The following is a 6,000-nucleotide window of genomic DNA, read 5'->3' as shown; positions in this document are numbered from 1 at the left end:
TTTTGAATGAAATTATAAGAGGTCAGATAATATTTTGGCCAATAAAAGATACTTGGTTGGTATTTAATATTCAGCACAGTATGAGGCAAACATACCTATCCACTCCTCAACACACCCAACAGCCAATTCTGTGTTGTTAAAAAGAAGTCCATAGTGCAATTTCAGGTGAAAGCTAAAAGTGATGTAAATACGTATAAACCCCGTGTCAAGATTGCTGTATTCAAGATGAAATCCTATGGCGAAGATGTTTTTTCATAGAAATGATTTTAATAGTAAACGACCATTTATGAACTGATTAATGAAACTGTTAGCGGTTAAAGTATAAAAGTGATTTGGGATGCCATAAATGACTAAAGTTTTTTTAATGTACATGTAGTTTAGTACAAGTAATGTCTATAGCTCTGGCTCTTTTGTACTAAGAATTATTAAAACCTTTTTTAAATAATTATTCTTAGGACTCCATGCTATACAAAATTTATTTCATATATTCATACACTATTATAAATAAACCTGCACAACAAAACTAGTGTACTCTTTAAACACTTTGATAATCACATTTTACAGTATCACAGAAATTAGGGTCATTTGAGGTACTTTAAACGCTTTCTTTTTTTTTTGGGGGGGGGGGGTAAGTAGAGCAGTACCTTTTTGACTCTGATGAGTAATGTGGTCCGTGCGTTACTTGTATATTTCATTATTTGTATACATCATTGTTTTGTATGTCTTATTTGATTTTGCTTTGTTAGCTTATTTACAGAATGGAAAGTGATATGGAATGCAGTAAACTACGGCAATCCACAGAGAGTACTTTTTCCTTTCCATTAATATAACTTTATGCTAAATAAATGAACAATCATGTTTTCATACCTGAAAAACAGATTTTCTCCCTCTAAGAATATGTGCTTTTTAGATTTTGATTTATTTTTGTAGGTAATGGGATTGAGACTTGTTGAAACGATTTATACAAGTAGTACACTACATGGAACTACCAACAAATATTTTACCATACAGAAAACATACTTAGTCCAGTTTATCTTCAAAATGTTGTTTTTGATGTTTTTATGGTTGTTATTATGAGTACTGTGTCTCAAGATCTATTCTTGATTCAATACAAAAACTTTCTTTAATACGGATTGAAATGCTGAAGTGTGTAAAGTGCAATTAAGTGCAATTTTGAGAAGTTGTTACAATCTATATGCTTTCATATCCTTGAGAATGTCGTTAAACAACAAAAAATATACTAAACCATAATTATGTGATCAAGTTTGAGTCGATCAGAGATCGATCTCAGAATGATGATGAAAATAATATATCGTGATATCTTTGTTATTCCTAGGGATTTTGATCTATTAAATTAATTAAATTGGCGATCTGGAAAATATCACATTAATTCTAGTCCAAAGAAAAAAAGAAAATCTACAAATGATCTTTAAAGTTTAATAATGAATGCCTATTAATCAATCTTCATCCTCTTTATCCTTTTGAAGTTAAAACTGGATATTTTCTAATTACTAGATATTTGGTAAGATATAATCTTAAAGAACGGAACAGAGAGAAAATACAAAGAAAATTATACAAAAAGAATAAAGAACAAAGCGAGATACGTCATGGCACATGGGGTCAGTGTTTGCTCAGCTCCTTATTTGTATGTTTTATGGACGTTTCAACTCGAATACTATTGTTATCTTTTTCATTTTTATTTTTTCCTAATAATAAGTAACCATAATTCAAAAGTCCGTTAAATAAATTGAATGACAATTATCTTTACAAGTAAAGTTTTGTGTTTTTTCTTTGAAAAATTAAAAACATTCTTGTCTGACTTTTATTTTTAACATAAAGGAAACTCTTGATAAATTATTGACCTTTTTTAATCATATGGTACATGTTTAAAACAACAGATCATTTAACGATTACTTTGTTATGTAATGTTGATATGTTTATACTGCATTCTGGTTAAGAACCCTAAAAAGGTTTTACCTAAGTCGGATGTGTAGTTTACAAGATCACTCCCGGACAAAAATGTACCCAGGAAGAAGAAGAAGAAGAGAACCTAGAAAGTCTGCTATTGCAAGCAATAGCTTATGTTTTGCATGTTTGTAATTTGATAATGCCTGGCAAGCTTTCTATGCAAAGTTATAATGTGACGTCAGCAACTATCAATTACGATGCATTGGTTAAAATTCACTGCAATATAGCAAAACTTCAGTTACTACATCCATTCAATTTTGATTACATAATATATTCAAACTTTTTAACTCTATCCTACCTGATATAAAAATCATCTCTCACTACATTGAAATAGCTGTTATATTAGCGTAAGATTCTAAATGAATTCTCATCAGTATTTTCCTTTTCATAAGTTCTTTGAATTTTTATGTTTATTTGCTAAGAGTCTTGCATGTATTCTTGCAAAGTTATTCTATTGACAAATGTGTCAGTACAGAAATGTTGCGGCCTTTGCTTGAGTATATGTTGATTTAGTCCCGTTCAAGAATCGTCCAATCATATAAAAAGAAGTCAACACATTCTAAAGGTGTGCTTTAAGGGGGCCGACTATGGTTTTATTGCGTGAAAACTACAATAGCGAAACTCTTCATTTTTATACCATATATAACTTACATTAACTTTAGTGTACATGCAAAGTTTGGGCGAAATCTACCGTCCAGGTAGGGACCATCTCAAAATATAGGTACATTTACTATAAAATTATATAGGAAAATGCCAATTTTTAGCACTTTAAAGCAAATTATACAAAAATACCACAATAGCGTTTTTTGTTCAAAATGTAAGATATGATGGGTAATACTCTCTTGTACATTATGTGTAAAAAACACAAAATTCTACCGTCTTGTTACCAGAGGGGGCATCTCAAAAGGCCAAAAATTAACGAATTTGCCTTTTAAAATAGAATGCTACAAACTATGACGCATACATATGATTTATACCAAAAAATAACAGAATATGATGTAGAGATTATCAAATTCCTATGTAGAAAATTTCAAGAGCGTATGTTTTTTACTTTTTATTTAATAACATTTTTATTACCCCTTTCTTTAAGAGCTTCAATTTATCATAACGTCAAAAACGCACTATAACGACGTCAACCTACCTATCAATTGCAAAATCGGTTAAAAATTCAGTTATATGAAATTGTAATTACATTTTTAAACCTGTAATTGCTTAATTTTGTTTAATTTTATTAATCAAGTGGAAAAAGTTGCTTAAAAACAGTTAATACGCGTCAATTTACTATGATGCGCGAAAAATTGCGCAATGAAAACTATAGTCGGCCCCCATAAATCTAAATCTAGATGTATAAACCGATACACAGAGTCAGTAAATATTGACGGCTCCTCAGCGTAACAACAACTACCGTGCTAAAAACTGTCTTTAATGAGCGTGGTATTCTCAAGAACCTCTAATTTTATCTCCTGTTACCAAGTGGTCGCTCGCGTAAACACGGTGGTTAGAGCGTTTACTCTAGAGTCACGAAGTAAAGAGTTGGTCCTTACGTCGCGGGTTCGAATCCCACTGTTAAACGTGAAGACCGGCCCTATGAATGAGGTCGTATAAAACCGAGGTCCCATGCAGCAGGTACTGGCACAAAAAAGATCCCTCCCTGCTCAATAGTGCCGAGTATAGGACAAAATTTGCAGCTCTCCACTTGCAAGTGCCGAGGTAGCACAAAACGTTTTCATAACATTATATTCCGGTTATAAGGATGTTATTTCATAACGTTTTTGACATAACGTTTGAAAAATGTTTTTATAACGTTTTATCTAGGTTATAATGACGTTTTTAGAAAACGTTTCTCAAAAACATTTTTAAAATGTTTTTCATAACGTTTGATACTGGTTGGAAGGAAGTTTTTTAGAAAACATTTTTGCATATCATTTTCACAATGATATTAAGAATAATTTTTATTTACTTAAAAGCATGGTAAAAAATGTTTTCACATTCCATTGTTTGGAGAAAAAACTATCCTAAAAAAATACAATATGATATTAAGAATATATTACACAGTGCGTGGTGTATTGTGTCACGTTGACTCAAATTTAAAAAAAAAATTAAATTGAATGAAAATTGTTATAAATTATAGGTAGAAATGTTACCAGAAAATATGAATATAACATTGTTATAAAATGTTATGAAAACATTGTTAAAACGTTATAGAAACAACAAACACCTATAATTCAATTCTTTAAAAAAATTACATTTGATGATTAGCATATTTTTCGTTTGTTTGTTATTATTTACTAGGTGATATCTTTTGAAGCATATTGAAGAAAAATAAAATTTACACAAAAATGTTTTTTTAATTCAGTTCTTCTTTTTAAATTGTTTTAAACCACATTCCTAAAAACATTGTGGAAAAAAAGTATAAAAATCCGTTTTAAAGCATTTGTTCTGAGATGTGATGTAGTTCAACAAAGTAATGCGGTGCATTTATTCACTTGTGTTGTTTCCTCCTGGATAATGCGTTTATCAAAAGTTAATTGATCGAGTGGCACAGCGGGATGCCGTGGTCAGCGCTGATGAAACCGCTCCTCCCTGCAAACTATTTCCACGTGATCTATATAGGTCAACTTATCAAGATTTTGAATAACCGGGCAGCATTCTTGAAAGACTATGAACAGGATTTAGGGAATATTTTACATCATCGTATGGTACGTTGAATTTAAAGTAGTATTAATTGTGTATACACGTATTAAGACATCGTATTATAGCTGTATGTGTATGTATAATCCTAAACCATTCCTTGTAAATGATTGTACATTTCACTGATATTTGAACTGGGCGGGTAATTTGTTGTTTTTGAAGTAAACTGATCATCTAGGTTTATCATGATCGTGCATTTACATATGTATTGTGACTTACAAGCGTCTAGTGTGAGTTTTCTTTATTAATGTGTACTTCTGGTATAGTAAATTCACCCAGGCTAACAGATAGATGTTCAAATTGAGAGCTTCAAAACATGATTAGAATAGATCGGGTATTTTTGCGTATGTGTTTTTTTTTTTTTTTTGGGGGGGGGGGGGGGTTTACAAGTTAGTTAAATACTTCTTTGGAAATGTTAAATGATTTGTATTCATATACAGTATCATGTATACATTTACCAATTTACAATTCTTAAGATGAATATCATTTTTTATTCACAGTGACTGTTTGCAAAGACTAAATAGACCTTTTTAAAGATTACATGTTATGAGAGGAATTGGACATAATGAGGTTTGCTAAACACGTACCATTCCGGAGGGATGTACCAGGCTATTCATTCTGTAATTATAACTGAAGGTATGTTTGAAGTTTCCTAACAAGAATGTATGACTGAGATTTATTTAGTATACTATATATATATTATAGTGAGAACTGTTGCCTAAAACACACCAACGTAGTCATAACAATAAAGTTTTTTAATAAAAATTTTAGAAAGACAATACACACTTTCCTTGTATTTATCGGATGTATGACTATGTATAATTTTTATATCTTCTAATGCATGGATATACATGTATTTTACTAAAATGATTTGTGGGAATGAATATTCATTTTGTTAATTAAAGTTGTTCTCTAAATCTTTGTTTTTCAGAAGAAAACAAAGAAGTCCAAGTGCCAGACATGATTTTCAAAGGATGAAGATGTTGTGATTTTTTTCTAATTTCAATTGTGACAAATCTTCTCCGTTACGAAGACTGCTATTGACTGTGTGGATGTTAAAAACAGTTCATGGATTACATTTGTGAAAAAAGTTTAAAATAATTAAAACTGTTGGAAGTATAATGATTTTTATGTTGTAAAATATTTTTTAAATGATTTAAAACATATAAGAAATGTTCTGAAAACGTTTTTAAAAATGTTTTGAAAACGTTTTCAAAAATGTTTTCAAAACATTGCAGGACAATGTTTTTGAAAAACGTTATGATAACGTTTAAAAAACCATAAAAATAACGTTGTAATAACGTTTTAGAAAATGTTTTTATAAAATTTTGAAAACGTTTT

The sequence above is a fragment of the Saccostrea cucullata genome, unplaced genomic scaffold (assembly GCF_032062105.1).
Source record: "Saccostrea cucullata isolate Sc308-1 unplaced genomic scaffold, CSIRO_AGI_Scuc_v1 ctg2824, whole genome shotgun sequence".
NCBI lineage: Eukaryota > Metazoa > Mollusca > Bivalvia > Ostreida > Ostreidae > Saccostrea > Saccostrea cuccullata.
This window is presented reverse-complemented; position numbering follows the sequence as displayed.